The sequence below is a fragment of the Musa acuminata genome, unplaced genomic scaffold (assembly GCF_036884655.1).
Source record: "Musa acuminata AAA Group cultivar baxijiao unplaced genomic scaffold, Cavendish_Baxijiao_AAA HiC_scaffold_1049, whole genome shotgun sequence".
NCBI classification, from domain to species: domain Eukaryota; kingdom Viridiplantae; phylum Streptophyta; class Magnoliopsida; order Zingiberales; family Musaceae; genus Musa; species Musa acuminata.
This window is the reverse complement of record NW_027021263.1, coordinates 110,150-125,107: the sequence shown is the minus strand read 5'-3', so window position 1 is coordinate 125,107 and position 14,958 is coordinate 110,150. Positions and strand designations below refer to the sequence as shown.

Sequence of the window (14,958 nt, the reverse complement as noted above, 5' to 3'; positions counted from 1 at the left end):
CATCGCCTCGGAGGTCGACGGGAGAGGTTTTGGCCGCTCGGGGCGCAAAAAGGAGTGCAACACGAGGACTTCCCATGGGGTCACCCATCCTGGAACCATACATGTCTGATCATTGTATGTTTACGAAGAAATTTTTAGATGATGACTTCATTTACATGTTACTGACACATTTACTGTTGGCCATGATGCTGGAAAAATTGAAAAGCTTAAAGGAGAGTTTTAAGTAAGTCTTTTGGCCGCTCGGGGCGCAAAAAGGAGTGCAACACGAGGACTTCCCAGGGGGTCACCCATCCTAGTACTACTCTCGCCCAAGCACGCTTAACTTCGGAGTTCTGATGGGATCCGGTGCTTTAGTGCTGGTATGATCGCACTCGTTTTGTGTGCGTCGTCCCTCGCCTTTGTGCACGTCGCGGACGGCGCATATCGACGACCGGAGCCCATTGCGCGCCCCGAAACCTCTCGAACGATCTCGGAATCGCCATCGTCGGATCTCTCCGATGCCCACGAGGCCGACCGCGTACCGGACACGGCAAGCGCGCGCCGAAACCATCGGGACTTTCTCGAACGAACTCGGAATCGCTATTGCGGCCCCATTCCGGAAAGCTCTCTCCGAGCCCCACGAGACTGACTGCGTAGCGGTCACGGCGAATTCCGAGGCCCAAAACCATCGCCTCGGAGGTCGACGGGAGAGGTTTTGGCCGCTCGGGGCGCAAAAAGGAGTGCAACACGAGGACTTCCCATGGGGTCACCCATCCTGGAACCATACATGTCTGATCATTGTATGTTTACGAAGAAATTTTTAGATGATGACTTCATTTACATGTTACTGACACATTTACTGTTGGCCATGATGCTGGAAAAATTGAAAAGCTTAAAGGAGAGTTTTAAGTAAGTCTTTTGGCCGCTCGGGGCGCAAAAAGGAGTGCAACACGAGGACTTCCCAGGGGGTCACCCATCCTAGTACTACTCTCGCCCAAGCACGCTTAACTTCGGAGTTCTGATGGGATCCGGTGCTTTAGTGCTGGTATGATCGCACTCGTTTTGTGTGCGTCGTCCCTCGCCTTTGTGCACGTCGCGGACGGCGCATATCGACGACCGGAGCCCATTGCGCGCCCCGAAACCTCTCGAACGATCTCGGAATCGCCATCGTCGGATCTCTCCGATGCCCACGAGGCCGACCGCGTACCGGACACGGCAAGCGCGCGCCGAAACCATCGGGACTTTCTCGAACGAACTCGGAATCGCTATTGCGGCCCCATTCCGGAAAGCTCTCTCCGAGCCCCACGAGACTGACTGCGTAGCGGTCACGGCGAATTCCGAGGCCCAAAACCATCGCCTCGGAGGTCGACGGGAGAGGTTTTGGCCGCTCGGGGCGCAAAAAGGAGTGCAACACGAGGACTTCCCATGGGGTCACCCATCCTGGAACCATACATGTCTGATCATTGTATGTTTACGAAGAAATTTTTAGATGATGACTTCATTTACATGTTACTGACACATTTACTGTTGGCCATGATGCTGGAAAAATTGAAAAGCTTAAAGGAGAGTTTTAAGTAAGTCTTTTGGCCGCTCGGGGCGCAAAAAGGAGTGCAACACGAGGACTTCCCAGGGGGTCACCCATCCTAGTACTACTCTCGCCCAAGCACGCTTAACTTCGGAGTTCTGATGGGATCCGGTGCTTTAGTGCTGGTATGATCGCACTCGTTTTGTGTGCGTCGTCCCTCGCCTTTGTGCACGTCGCGGACGGCGCATATCGACGACCGGAGCCCATTGCGCGCCCCGAAACCTCTCGAACGATCTCGGAATCGCCATCGTCGGATCTCTCCGATGCCCACGAGGCCGACCGCGTACCGGACACGGCAAGCGCGCGCCGAAACCATCGGGACTTTCTCGAACGAACTCGGAATCGCTATTGCGGCCCCATTCCGGAAAGCTCTCTCCGAGCCCCACGAGACTGACTGCGTAGCGGTCACGGCGAATTCCGAGGCCCAAAACCATCGCCTCGGAGGTCGACGGGAGAGGTTTTGGCCGCTCGGGGCGCAAAAAGGAGTGCAACACGAGGACTTCCCATGGGGTCACCCATCCTGGAACCATACATGTCTGATCATTGTATGTTTACGAAGAAATTTTTAGATGATGACTTCATTTACATGTTACTGACACATTTACTGTTGGCCATGATGCTGGAAAAATTGAAAAGCTTAAAGGAGAGTTTTAAGTAAGTCTTTTGGCCGCTCGGGGCGCAAAAAGGAGTGCAACACGAGGACTTCCCAGGGGGTCACCCATCCTAGTACTACTCTCGCCCAAGCACGCTTAACTTCGGAGTTCTGATGGGATCCGGTGCTTTAGTGCTGGTATGATCGCACTCGTTTTGTGTGCGTCGTCCCTCGCCTTTGTGCACGTCGCGGACGGCGCATATCGACGACCGGAGCCCATTGCGCGCCCCGAAACCTCTCGAACGATCTCGGAATCGCCATCGTCGGATCTCTCCGATGCCCACGAGGCCGACCGCGTACCGGACACGGCAAGCGCGCGCCGAAACCATCGGGACTTTCTCGAACGAACTCGGAATCGCTATTGCGGCCCCATTCCGGAAAGCTCTCTCCGAGCCCCACGAGACTGACTGCGTAGCGGTCACGGCGAATTCCGAGGCCCAAAACCATCGCCTCGGAGGTCGACGGGAGAGGTTTTGGCCGCTCGGGGCGCAAAAAGGAGTGCAACACGAGGACTTCCCATGGGGTCACCCATCCTGGAACCATACATGTCTGATCATTGTATGTTTACGAAGAAATTTTTAGATGATGACTTCATTTACATGTTACTGACACATTTACTGTTGGCCATGATGCTGGAAAAATTGAAAAGCTTAAAGGAGAGTTTTAAGTAAGTCTTTTGGCCGCTCGGGGCGCAAAAAGGAGTGCAACACGAGGACTTCCCAGGGGGTCACCCATCCTAGTACTACTCTCGCCCAAGCACGCTTAACTTCGGAGTTCTGATGGGATCCGGTGCTTTAGTGCTGGTATGATCGCACTCGTTTTGTGTGCGTCGTCCCTCGCCTTTGTGCACGTCGCGGACGGCGCATATCGACGACCGGAGCCCATTGCGCGCCCCGAAACCTCTCGAACGATCTCGGAATCGCCATCGTCGGATCTCTCCGATGCCCACGAGGCCGACCGCGTACCGGACACGGCAAGCGCGCGCCGAAACCATCGGGACTTTCTCGAACGAACTCGGAATCGCTATTGCGGCCCCATTCCGGAAAGCTCTCTCCGAGCCCCACGAGACTGACTGCGTAGCGGTCACGGCGAATTCCGAGGCCCAAAACCATCGCCTCGGAGGTCGACGGGAGAGGTTTTGGCCGCTCGGGGCGCAAAAAGGAGTGCAACACGAGGACTTCCCATGGGGTCACCCATCCTGGAACCATACATGTCTGATCATTGTATGTTTACGAAGAAATTTTTAGATGATGACTTCATTTACATGTTACTGACACATTTACTGTTGGCCATGATGCTGGAAAAATTGAAAAGCTTAAAGGAGAGTTTTAAGTAAGTCTTTTGGCCGCTCGGGGCGCAAAAAGGAGTGCAACACGAGGACTTCCCAGGGGGTCACCCATCCTAGTACTACTCTCGCCCAAGCACGCTTAACTTCGGAGTTCTGATGGGATCCGGTGCTTTAGTGCTGGTATGATCGCACTCGTTTTGTGTGCGTCGTCCCTCGCCTTTGTGCACGTCGCGGACGGCGCATATCGACGACCGGAGCCCATTGCGCGCCCCGAAACCTCTCGAACGATCTCGGAATCGCCATCGTCGGATCTCTCCGATGCCCACGAGGCCGACCGCGTACCGGACACGGCAAGCGCGCGCCGAAACCATCGGGACTTTCTCGAACGAACTCGGAATCGCTATTGCGGCCCCATTCCGGAAAGCTCTCTCCGAGCCCCACGAGACTGACTGCGTAGCGGTCACGGCGAATTCCGAGGCCCAAAACCATCGCCTCGGAGGTCGACGGGAGAGGTTTTGGCCGCTCGGGGCGCAAAAAGGAGTGCAACACGAGGACTTCCCATGGGGTCACCCATCCTGGAACCATACATGTCTGATCATTGTATGTTTACGAAGAAATTTTTAGATGATGACTTCATTTACATGTTACTGACACATTTACTGTTGGCCATGATGCTGGAAAAATTGAAAAGCTTAAAGGAGAGTTTTAAGTAAGTCTTTTGGCCGCTCGGGGCGCAAAAAGGAGTGCAACACGAGGACTTCCCAGGGGGTCACCCATCCTAGTACTACTCTCGCCCAAGCACGCTTAACTTCGGAGTTCTGATGGGATCCGGTGCTTTAGTGCTGGTATGATCGCACTCGTTTTGTGTGCGTCGTCCCTCGCCTTTGTGCACGTCGCGGACGGCGCATATCGACGACCGGAGCCCATTGCGCGCCCCGAAACCTCTCGAACGATCTCGGAATCGCCATCGTCGGATCTCTCCGATGCCCACGAGGCCGACCGCGTACCGGACACGGCAAGCGCGCGCCGAAACCATCGGGACTTTCTCGAACGAACTCGGAATCGCTATTGCGGCCCCATTCCGGAAAGCTCTCTCCGAGCCCCACGAGACTGACTGCGTAGCGGTCACGGCGAATTCCGAGGCCCAAAACCATCGCCTCGGAGGTCGACGGGAGAGGTTTTGGCCGCTCGGGGCGCAAAAAGGAGTGCAACACGAGGACTTCCCATGGGGTCACCCATCCTGGAACCATACATGTCTGATCATTGTATGTTTACGAAGAAATTTTTAGATGATGACTTCATTTACATGTTACTGACACATTTACTGTTGGCCATGATGCTGGAAAAATTGAAAAGCTTAAAGGAGAGTTTTAAGTAAGTCTTTTGGCCGCTCGGGGCGCAAAAAGGAGTGCAACACGAGGACTTCCCAGGGGGTCACCCATCCTAGTACTACTCTCGCCCAAGCACGCTTAACTTCGGAGTTCTGATGGGATCCGGTGCTTTAGTGCTGGTATGATCGCACTCGTTTTGTGTGCGTCGTCCCTCGCCTTTGTGCACGTCGTGGACGGCGCATATCGACGACCGGAGCCCATTGCGCGCCCCGAAACCTCTCGAACGATCTCGGAATCGCCATCGTCGGATCTCTCCGATGCCCACGAGGCCGACCGCGTACCGGACACGGCAAGCGCGCGCCGAAACCATCGGGACTTTCTCGAACGAACTCGGAATCGCTATTGCGGCCCCATTCCGGAAAGCTCTCTCCGAGCCCCACGAGACTGACTGCGTAGCGGTCACGGCGAATTCCGAGGCCCAAAACCATCGCCTCGGAGGTCGACGGGAGAGGTTTTGGCCGCTCGGGGCGCAAAAAGGAGTGCAACACGAGGACTTCCCATGGGGTCACCCATCCTGGAACCATACATGTCTGATCATTGTATGTTTACGAAGAAATTTTTAGATGATGACTTCATTTACATGTTACTGACACATTTACTGTTGGCCATGATGCTGGAAAAATTGAAAAGCTTAAAGGAGAGTTTTAAGTAAGTCTTTTGGCCGCTCGGGGCGCAAAAAGGAGTGCAACACGAGGACTTCCCAGGGGGTCACCCATCCTAGTACTACTCTCGCCCAAGCACGCTTAACTTCGGAGTTCTGATGGGATCCGGTGCTTTAGTGCTGGTATGATCGCACTCGTTTTGTGTGCGTCGTCCCTCGCCTTTGTGCACGTCGCGGACGGCGCATATCGACGACCGGAGCCCATTGCGCGCCCCGAAACCTCTCGAACGATCTCGGAATCGCCATCGTCGGATCTCTCCGATGCCCACGAGGCCGACCGCGTACCGGACACGGCAAGCGCGCGCCGAAACCATCGGGACTTTCTCGAACGAACTCGGAATCGCTATTGCGGCCCCATTCCGGAAAGCTCTCTCCGAGCCCCACGAGACTGACTGCGTAGCGGTCACGGCGAATTCCGAGGCCCAAAACCATCGCCTCGGAGGTCGACGGGAGAGGTTTTGGCCGCTCGGGGCGCAAAAAGGAGTGCAACACGAGGACTTCCCATGGGGTCACCCATCCTGGAACCATACATGTCTGATCATTGTATGTTTACGAAGAAATTTTTAGATGATGACTTCATTTACATGTTACTGACACATTTACTGTTGGCCATGATGCTGGAAAAATTGAAAAGCTTAAAGGAGAGTTTTAAGTAAGTCTTTTGGCCGCTCGGGGCGCAAAAAGGAGTGCAACACGAGGACTTCCCAGGGGGTCACCCATCCTAGTACTACTCTCGCCCAAGCACGCTTAACTTCGGAGTTCTGATGGGATCCGGTGCTTTAGTGCTGGTATGATCGCACTCGTTTTGTGTGCGTCGTCCCTCGCCTTTGTGCACGTCGCGGACGGCGCATATCGACGACCGGAGCCCATTGCGCGCCCCGAAACCTCTCGAACGATCTCGGAATCGCCATCGTCGGATCTCTCCGATGCCCACGAGGCCGACCGCGTACCGGACACGGCAAGCGCGCGCCGAAACCATCGGGACTTTCTCGAACGAACTCGGAATCGCTATTGCGGCCCCATTCCGGAAAGCTCTCTCCGAGCCCCACGAGACTGACTGCGTAGCGGTCACGGCGAATTCCGAGGCCCAAAACCATCGCCTCGGAGGTCGACGGGAGAGGTTTTGGCCGCTCGGGGCGCAAAAAGGAGTGCAACACGAGGACTTCCCATGGGGTCACCCATCCTGGAACCATACATGTCTGATCATTGTATGTTTACGAAGAAATTTTTAGATGATGACTTCATTTACATGTTACTGACACATTTACTGTTGGCCATGATGCTGGAAAAATTGAAAAGCTTAAAGGAGAGTTTTAAGTAAGTCTTTTGGCCGCTCGGGGCGCAAAAAGGAGTGCAACACGAGGACTTCCCAGGGGGTCACCCATCCTAGTACTACTCTCGCCCAAGCACGCTTAACTTCGGAGTTCTGATGGGATCCGGTGCTTTAGTGCTGGTATGATCGCACTCGTTTTGTGTGCGTCGTCCCTCGCCTTTGTGCACGTCGCGGACGGCGCATATCGACGACCGGAGCCCATTGCGCGCCCCGAAACCTCTCGAACGATCTCGGAATCGCCATCGTCGGATCTCTCCGATGCCCACGAGGCCGACCGCGTACCGGACACGGCAAGCGCGCGCCGAAACCATCGGGACTTTCTCGAACGAACTCGGAATCGCTATTGCGGCCCCATTCCGGAAAGCTCTCTCCGAGCCCCACGAGACTGACTGCGTAGCGGTCACGGCGAATTCCGAGGCCCAAAACCATCGCCTCGGAGGTCGACGGGAGAGGTTTTGGCCGCTCGGGGCGCAAAAAGGAGTGCAACACGAGGACTTCCCATGGGGTCACCCATCCTGGAACCATACATGTCTGATCATTGTATGTTTACGAAGAAATTTTTAGATGATGACTTCATTTACATGTTACTGACACATTTACTGTTGGCCATGATGCTGGAAAAATTGAAAAGCTTAAAGGAGAGTTTTAAGTAAGTCTTTTGGCCGCTCGGGGCGCAAAAAGGAGTGCAACACGAGGACTTCCCAGGGGGTCACCCATCCTAGTACTACTCTCGCCCAAGCACGCTTAACTTCGGAGTTCTGATGGGATCCGGTGCTTTAGTGCTGGTATGATCGCACTCGTTTTGTGTGCGTCGTCCCTCGCCTTTGTGCACGTCGCGGACGGCGCATATCGACGACCGGAGCCCATTGCGCGCCCCGAAACCTCTCGAACGATCTCGGAATCGCCATCGTCGGATCTCTCCGATGCCCACGAGGCCGACCGCGTACCGGACACGGCAAGCGCGCGCCGAAACCATCGGGACTTTCTCGAACGAACTCGGAATCGCTATTGCGGCCCCATTCCGGAAAGCTCTCTCCGAGCCCCACGAGACTGACTGCGTAGCGGTCACGGCGAATTCCGAGGCCCAAAACCATCGCCTCGGAGGTCGACGGGAGAGGTTTTGGCCGCTCGGGGCGCAAAAAGGAGTGCAACACGAGGACTTCCCATGGGGTCACCCATCCTGGAACCATACATGTCTGATCATTGTATGTTTACGAAGAAATTTTTAGATGATGACTTCATTTACATGTTACTGACACATTTACTGTTGGCCATGATGCTGGAAAAATTGAAAAGCTTAAAGGAGAGTTTTAAGTAAGTCTTTTGGCCGCTCGGGGCGCAAAAAGGAGTGCAACACGAGGACTTCCCAGGGGGTCACCCATCCTAGTACTACTCTCGCCCAAGCACGCTTAACTTCGGAGTTCTGATGGGATCCGGTGCTTTAGTGCTGGTATGATCGCACACGTTTTGTGTGCGTCGTCCCTCGCCTTTGTGCACGTCGCGGACGGCGCATATCGACGACCGGAGCCCATTGCGCGCCCCAAAACCTCTCGAACGATCTCGGAATCGCCATCGTCGGATCTCTCCGATGCCCACGAGGCCGACCGCGTACCGGAGAGAGGTTTTGGCCGCTCGGGGCGCAAAAAGGAGTGCAACACGAGGACTTCCCAGGGGGTCACCCATCCTAGGACTTCCCACGAGGCCGACCGCGTACCGGACACGGCAAGCGCGCGCCGAAACCATCGGGACTTTCTCGAACGAACTCGGAATCGCTATTGCGGCCCCATTCCGGAAAGCTCTCTCCGAGCCCCACGAGACTGACTGCGTAGCGGTCACGGCGAATTCCGAGGCCCAAAACCATCGCCTCGGAGGTCGACGGGAGAGGTTTTGGCCGCTCGGGGCGCAAAAAGGAGTGCAACACGAGGACTTCCCATGGGGTCACCCATCCTGGAACCATACATGTCTGATCATTGTATGTTTACGAAGAAATTTTTAGATGATGACTTCATTTACATGTTACTGACACATTTACTGTTGGCCATGATGCTGGAAAAATTGAAAAGCTTAAAGGAGAGTTTTAAGTAAGTCTTTTGGCCGCTCGGGGCGCAAAAAGGAGTGCAACACGAGGACTTCCCAGGGGGTCACCCATCCTAGTACTTCCCACGAGGCCGACCGCGTACCGGACACGGCAAGCGCGCGCCGAAACCATCGGGACTTTCTCGAACGAACTCGGAATCGCTATTGCGGCCCCATTCCGGAAAGCTCTCTCCGAGCCCCACGAGACTGACTGCGTAGCGGTCACGGCGAATTCCGAGGCCCAAAACCATCGCCTCGGAGGTCGACGGGAGAGGTTTTGGCCGCTCGGGGCGCAAAAAGGAGTGCAACACGAGGACTTCCCATGGGGTCACCCATCCTGGAACCATACATGTCTGATCATTGTATGTTTACGAAGAAATTTTTAGATGATGACTTCATTTACATGTTACTGACACATTTACTGTTGGCCATGATGCTGGAAAAATTGAAAAGCTTAAAGGAGAGTTTTAAGTAAGTCTTTTGGCCGCTCGGGGCGCAAAAAGGAGTGCAACACGAGGACTTCCCAGGGGGTCACCCATCCTAGGACTTCCCACGAGGCCGACCGCGTACCGGACACGGCAAGCGCGCGCCGAAACCATCGGGACTTTCTCGAACGAACTCGGAATCGCTATTGCGGCCCCATTCCGGAAAGCTCTCTCCGAGCCCCACGAGACTGACTGCGTAGCGGTCACGGCGAATTCCGAGGCCCAAAACCATCGCCTCGGAGGTCGACGGGAGAGGTTTTGGCCGCTCGGGGCGCAAAAAGGAGTGCAACACGAGGACTTCCCATGGGGTCACCCATCCTGGAACCATACATGTCTGATCATTGTATGTTTACGAAGAAATTTTTAGATGATGACTTCATTTACATGTTACTGACACATTTACTGTTGGCCATGATGCTGGAAAAATTGAAAAGCTTAAAGGAGAGTTTTAAGTAAGTCTTTTGGCCGCTCGGGGCGCAAAAAGGAGTGCAACACGAGGACTTCCCAGGGGGTCACCCATCCTAGTACTACTCTCGCCCAAGCACGCTTAACTTCGAAGTTCTGATGGGATCCGGTGCTTTAGTGCTGGTATGATCGCACTCGTTTTGTGTGCGTCGTCCCTCGCCTTTGTGCACGTCGCGGACGGCGCATATCGACGACCGGAGCCCATTGCGCGCCCCGAAACCTCTCGAACGATCTCGGAATCGCCATCGTCGGATCTCTCCGATGCCCACGAGGCCGACCGCGTACCGGACACGGCAAGCGCGCGCCGAAACCATCGGGACTTTCTCGAACGAACTCGGAATCGCTATTGCGGCCCCATTCCGGAAAGCTCTCTCCGAGCCCCACGAGACTGACTGCGTAGCGGTCACGGCGAATTCCGAGGCCCAAAACCATCGCCTCGGAGGTCGACGGGAGAGGTTTTGGCCGCTCGGGGCGCAAAAAGGAGTGCAACACGAGGACTTCCCATGGGGTCACCCATCCTGGAACCATACATGTCTGATCATTGTATGTTTACGAAGAAATTTTTAGATGATGACTTCATTTACATGTTACTGACACATTTACTGTTGGCCATGATGCTGGAAAAATTGAAAAGCTTAAAGGAGAGTTTTAAGTAAGTCTTTTGGCCGCTCGGGGCGCAAAAAGGAGTGCAACACGAGGACTTCCCAGGGGGTCACCCATCCTAGTACTACTCTCGCCCAAGCACGCTTAACTTCGGAGTTCTGATGGGATCCGGTGCTTTAGTGCTGGTATGATCGCACTCGTTTTGTGTGCGTCGTCCCTCGCCTTTGTGCACGTCGCGGACGGCGCATATCGACGACCGGAGCCCATTGCGCGCCCCGAAACCTCTCGAACGATCTCGGAATCGCCATCGTCGGATCTCTCCGATGCCCACGAGGCCGACCGCGTACCGGACACGGCAAGCGCGCGCCGAAACCATCGGGACTTTCTCGAACGAACTCGGAATCGCTATTGCGGCCCCATTCCGGAAAGCTCTCTCCGAGCCCCACGAGACTGACTGCGTAGCGGTCACGGCGAATTCCGAGGCCCAAAACCATCGCCTCGGAGGTCGACGGGAGAGGTTTTGGCCGCTCGGGGCGCAAAAAGGAGTGCAACACGAGGACTTCCCATGGGGTCACCCATCCTGGAACCATACATGTCTGATCATTGTATGTTTACGAAGAAATTTTTAGATGATGACTTCATTTACATGTTACTGACACATTTACTGTTGGCCATGATGCTGGAAAAATTGAAAAGCTTAAAGGAGAGTTTTAAGTAAGTCTTTTGGCCGCTCGGGGCGCAAAAAGGAGTGCAACACGAGGACTTCCCAGGGGGTCACCCATCCTAGTACTACTCTCGCCCAAGCACGCTTAACTTCGGAGTTCTGATGGGATCCGGTGCTTTAGTGCTGGTATGATCGCACTCGTTTTGTGTGCGTCGTCCCTCGCCTTTGTGCACGTCGCGGACGGCGCATATCGACGACCGGAGCCCATTGCGCGCCCCGAAACCTCTCGAACGATCTCGGAATCGCCATCGTCGGATCTCTCCGATGCCCACGAGGCCGACCGCGTACCGGACACGGCAAGCGCGCGCCGAAACCATCGGGACTTTCTCGAACGAACTCGGAATCGCTATTGCGGCCCCATTCCGGAAAGCTCTCTCCGAGCCCCACGAGACTGACTGCGTAGCGGTCACGGCGAATTCCGAGGCCCAAAACCATCGCCTCGGAGGTCGACGGGAGAGGTTTTGGCCGCTCGGGGCGCAAAAAGGAGTGCAACACGAGGACTTCCCATGGGGTCACCCATCCTGGAACCATACATGTCTGATCATTGTATGTTTACGAAGAAATTTTTAGATGATGACTTCATTTACATGTTACTGACACATTTACTGTTGGCCATGATGCTGGAAAAATTGAAAAGCTTAAAGGAGAGTTTTAAGTAAGTCTTTTGGCCGCTCGGGGCGCAAAAAGGAGTGCAACACGAGGACTTCCCAGGGGGTCACCCATCCTAGTACTACTCTCGCCCAAGCACGCTTAACTTCGGAGTTCTGATGGGATCCGGTGCTTTAGTGCTGGTATGATCGCACTCGTTTTGTGTGCGTCGTCCCTCGCCTTTGTGCACGTCGCGGACGGCGCATATCGACGACCGGAGCCCATTGCGCGCCCCGAAACCTCTCGAACGATCTCGGAATCGCCATCGTCGGATCTCTCCGATGCCCACGAGGCCGACCGCGTACCGGACACGGCAAGCGCGCGCCGAAACCATCGGGACTTTCTCGAACGAACTCGGAATCGCTATTGCGGCCCCATTCCGGAAAGCTCTCTCCGAGCCCCACGAGACTGACTGCGTAGCGGTCACGGCGAATTCCGAGGCCCAAAACCATCGCCTCGGAGGTCGACGGGAGAGGTTTTGGCCGCTCGGGGCGCAAAAAGGAGTGCAACACGAGGACTTCCCATGGGGTCACCCATCCTGGAACCATACATGTCTGATCATTGTATGTTTACGAAGAAATTTTTAGATGATGACTTCATTTACATGTTACTGACACATTTACTGTTGGCCATGATGCTGGAAAAATTGAAAAGCTTAAAGGAGAGTTTTAAGTAAGTCTTTTGGCCGCTCGGGGCGCAAAAAGGAGTGCAACACGAGGACTTCCCAGGGGGTCACCCATCCTAGTACTACTCTCGCCCAAGCACGCTTAACTTCGGAGTTCTGATGGGATCCGGTGCTTTAGTGCTGGTATGATCGCACTCGTTTTGTGTGCGTCGTCCCTCGCCTTTGTGCACGTCGCGGACGGCGCATATCGACGACCGGAGCCCATTGCGCGCCCCGAAACCTCTCGAACGATCTCGGAATCGCCATCGTCGGATCTCTCCGATGCCCACGAGGCCGACCGCGTACCGGACACGGCAAGCGCGCGCCGAAACCATCGGGACTTTCTCGAACGAACTCGGAATCGCTATTGCGGCCCCATTCCGGAAAGCTCTCTCCGAGCCCCACGAGACTGACTGCGTAGCGGTCACGGCGAATTCCGAGGCCCAAAACCATCGCCTCGGAGGTCGACGGGAGAGGTTTTGGCCGCTCGGGGCGCAAAAAGGAGTGCAACACGAGGACTTCCCATGGGGTCACCCATCCTGGAACCATACATGTCTGATCATTGTATGTTTACGAAGAAATTTTTAGATGATGACTTCATTTACATGTTACTGACACATTTACTGTTGGCCATGATGCTGGAAAAATTGAAAAGCTTAAAGGAGAGTTTTAAGTAAGTCTTTTGGCCGCTCGGGGCGCAAAAAGGAGTGCAACACGAGGACTTCCCAGGGGGTCACCCATCCTAGTACTACTCTCGCCCAAGCACGCTTAACTTCGGAGTTCTGATGGGATCCGGTGCTTTAGTGCTGGTATGATCGCACTCGTTTTGTGTGCGTCGTCCCTCGCCTTTGTGCACGTCGCGGACGGCGCATATCGACGACCGGAGCCCATTGCGCGCCCCGAAACCTCTCGAACGATCTCGGAATCGCCATCGTCGGATCTCTCCGATGCCCACGAGGCCGACCGCGTACCGGACACGGCAAGCGCGCGCCGAAACCATCGGGACTTTCTCGAACGAACTCGGAATCGCTATTGCGGCCCCATTCCGGAAAGCTCTCTCCGAGCCCCACGAGACTGACTGCGTAGCGGTCACGGCGAATTCCGAGGCCCAAAACCATCGCCTCGGAGGTCGACGGGAGAGGTTTTGGCCGCTCGGGGCGCAAAAAGGAGTGCAACACGAGGACTTCCCATGGGGTCACCCATCCTGGAACCATACATGTCTGATCATTGTATGTTTACGAAGAAATTTTTAGATGATGACTTCATTTACATGTTACTGACACATTTACTGTTGGCCATGATGCTGGAAAAATTGAAAAGCTTAAAGGAGAGTTTTAAGTAAGTCTTTTGGCCGCTCGGGGCGCAAAAAGGAGTGCAACACGAGGACTTCCCAGGGGGTCACCCATCCTAGTACTACTCTCGCCCAAGCACGCTTAACTTCGGAGTTCTGATGGGATCCGGTGCTTTAGTGCTGGTATGATCGCACTCGTTTTGTGTGCGTCGTCCCTCGCCTTTGTGCACGTCGCGGACGGCGCATATCGACGACCGGAGCCCATTGCGCGCCCCGAAACCTCTCGAACGATCTCGGAATCGCCATCGTCGGATCTCTCCGATGCCCACGAGGCCGACCGCGTACCGGACACGGCAAGCGCGCGCCGAAACCATCGGGACTTTCTCGAACGAACTCGGAATCGCTATTGCGGCCCCATTCCGGAAAGCTCTCTCCGAGCCCCACGAGACTGACTGCGTAGCGGTCACGGCGAATTCCGAGGCCCAAAACCATCGCCTCGGAGGTCGACGGGAGAGGTTTTGGCCGCTCGGGGCGCAAAAAGGAGTGCAACACGAGGACTTCCCATGGGGTCACCCATCCTGGAACCATACATGTCTGATCATTGTATGTTTACGAAGAAATTTTTAGATGATGACTTCATTTACATGTTACTGACACATTTACTGTTGGCCATGATGCTGGAAAAATTGAAAAGCTTAAAGGAGAGTTTTAAGTAAGTCTTTTGGCCGCTCGGGGCGCAAAAAGGAGTGCAACACGAGGACTTCCCAGGGGGTCACCCATCCTAGTACTACTCTCGCCCAAGCACGCTTAACTTCGGAGTTCTGATGGGATCCGGTGCTTTAGTGCTGGTATGATCGCACTCGTTTTGTGTGCGTCGTCCCTCGCCTTTGTGCACGTCGCGGACGGCGCATATCGACGACCGGAGCCCATTGCGCGCCCCGAAACCTCTCGAACGATCTCGGAATCGCCATCGTCGGATCTCTCCGATGCCCACGAGGCCGACCGCGTACCGGACACGGCAAGCGCGCGCCGAAACCATCGGGACTTTCTCGAACGAACTCGGAATCGCTATTGCGGCCCCATTCCGGAAAGCTCTCTCCGAGCCCCACGAGA

The 14,958-nt window shown here is 55.1% G+C and overlaps 21 non-coding genes across 21 annotated transcripts; all 21 read right to left on the bottom strand.

Moving 5' to 3' along the window:
• Window positions 1-254: 254 nt before the first annotated feature.
• On the bottom strand, window positions 255-373 carry LOC135665961 (5S ribosomal RNA). Its single transcript, XR_010509651.1, has one exon. It is a non-coding gene; the product is annotated as a 5S ribosomal RNA (ribosomal RNA).
• Window positions 374-919: 546 nt separating this feature from the next.
• On the bottom strand, window positions 920-1,038 carry LOC135665960 (5S ribosomal RNA). The gene has a single exon (XR_010509650.1). It is a non-coding gene; the product is annotated as a 5S ribosomal RNA (ribosomal RNA).
• A 546-nt stretch (window positions 1,039-1,584) lies between these two features.
• LOC135665959 (5S ribosomal RNA) lies at window positions 1,585-1,703 on the bottom strand. The gene has a single exon (XR_010509649.1). It is a non-coding gene; the product is annotated as a 5S ribosomal RNA (ribosomal RNA).
• A 546-nt stretch (window positions 1,704-2,249) lies between these two features.
• LOC135665958 (5S ribosomal RNA) lies at window positions 2,250-2,368 on the bottom strand. The gene has a single exon (XR_010509648.1). It is a non-coding gene; the product is annotated as a 5S ribosomal RNA (ribosomal RNA).
• Window positions 2,369-2,914: 546 nt separating this feature from the next.
• LOC135665957 (5S ribosomal RNA) lies at window positions 2,915-3,033 on the bottom strand. The gene has a single exon (XR_010509647.1). It is a non-coding gene; the product is annotated as a 5S ribosomal RNA (ribosomal RNA).
• A 546-nt stretch (window positions 3,034-3,579) lies between these two features.
• On the bottom strand, window positions 3,580-3,698 carry LOC135665956 (5S ribosomal RNA). The gene has a single exon (XR_010509646.1). It is a non-coding gene; the product is annotated as a 5S ribosomal RNA (ribosomal RNA).
• Window positions 3,699-4,244: 546 nt separating this feature from the next.
• Window positions 4,245-4,363, bottom strand: LOC135665955 (5S ribosomal RNA). Its single transcript, XR_010509645.1, has one exon. It is a non-coding gene; the product is annotated as a 5S ribosomal RNA (ribosomal RNA).
• Window positions 4,364-4,909: 546 nt separating this feature from the next.
• Window positions 4,910-5,028, bottom strand: LOC135665954 (5S ribosomal RNA). Its single transcript, XR_010509644.1, has one exon. It is a non-coding gene; the product is annotated as a 5S ribosomal RNA (ribosomal RNA).
• A 546-nt stretch (window positions 5,029-5,574) lies between these two features.
• On the bottom strand, window positions 5,575-5,693 carry LOC135665953 (5S ribosomal RNA). The gene has a single exon (XR_010509643.1). It is a non-coding gene; the product is annotated as a 5S ribosomal RNA (ribosomal RNA).
• Window positions 5,694-6,239: 546 nt separating this feature from the next.
• Window positions 6,240-6,358, bottom strand: LOC135665951 (5S ribosomal RNA). Its single transcript, XR_010509641.1, has one exon. It is a non-coding gene; the product is annotated as a 5S ribosomal RNA (ribosomal RNA).
• Window positions 6,359-6,904: 546 nt separating this feature from the next.
• Window positions 6,905-7,023, bottom strand: LOC135665950 (5S ribosomal RNA). Its single transcript, XR_010509640.1, has one exon. It is a non-coding gene; the product is annotated as a 5S ribosomal RNA (ribosomal RNA).
• A 546-nt stretch (window positions 7,024-7,569) lies between these two features.
• LOC135665949 (5S ribosomal RNA) lies at window positions 7,570-7,688 on the bottom strand. Its single transcript, XR_010509639.1, has one exon. It is a non-coding gene; the product is annotated as a 5S ribosomal RNA (ribosomal RNA).
• A 546-nt stretch (window positions 7,689-8,234) lies between these two features.
• On the bottom strand, window positions 8,235-8,353 carry LOC135665891 (5S ribosomal RNA). The gene has a single exon (XR_010509584.1). It is a non-coding gene; the product is annotated as a 5S ribosomal RNA (ribosomal RNA).
• A 1,580-nt stretch (window positions 8,354-9,933) lies between these two features.
• Window positions 9,934-10,052, bottom strand: LOC135665901 (5S ribosomal RNA). The gene has a single exon (XR_010509593.1). It is a non-coding gene; the product is annotated as a 5S ribosomal RNA (ribosomal RNA).
• Window positions 10,053-10,598: 546 nt separating this feature from the next.
• LOC135665948 (5S ribosomal RNA) lies at window positions 10,599-10,717 on the bottom strand. The gene has a single exon (XR_010509638.1). It is a non-coding gene; the product is annotated as a 5S ribosomal RNA (ribosomal RNA).
• Window positions 10,718-11,263: 546 nt separating this feature from the next.
• On the bottom strand, window positions 11,264-11,382 carry LOC135665947 (5S ribosomal RNA). The gene has a single exon (XR_010509637.1). It is a non-coding gene; the product is annotated as a 5S ribosomal RNA (ribosomal RNA).
• A 546-nt stretch (window positions 11,383-11,928) lies between these two features.
• Window positions 11,929-12,047, bottom strand: LOC135665946 (5S ribosomal RNA). Its single transcript, XR_010509636.1, has one exon. It is a non-coding gene; the product is annotated as a 5S ribosomal RNA (ribosomal RNA).
• Window positions 12,048-12,593: 546 nt separating this feature from the next.
• On the bottom strand, window positions 12,594-12,712 carry LOC135665945 (5S ribosomal RNA). Its single transcript, XR_010509635.1, has one exon. It is a non-coding gene; the product is annotated as a 5S ribosomal RNA (ribosomal RNA).
• Window positions 12,713-13,258: 546 nt separating this feature from the next.
• LOC135665944 (5S ribosomal RNA) lies at window positions 13,259-13,377 on the bottom strand. The gene has a single exon (XR_010509634.1). It is a non-coding gene; the product is annotated as a 5S ribosomal RNA (ribosomal RNA).
• A 546-nt stretch (window positions 13,378-13,923) lies between these two features.
• Window positions 13,924-14,042, bottom strand: LOC135665943 (5S ribosomal RNA). The gene has a single exon (XR_010509633.1). It is a non-coding gene; the product is annotated as a 5S ribosomal RNA (ribosomal RNA).
• A 546-nt stretch (window positions 14,043-14,588) lies between these two features.
• Window positions 14,589-14,707, bottom strand: LOC135665942 (5S ribosomal RNA). Its single transcript, XR_010509632.1, has one exon. It is a non-coding gene; the product is annotated as a 5S ribosomal RNA (ribosomal RNA).
• Window positions 14,708-14,958: the final 251 nt, after the last annotated feature.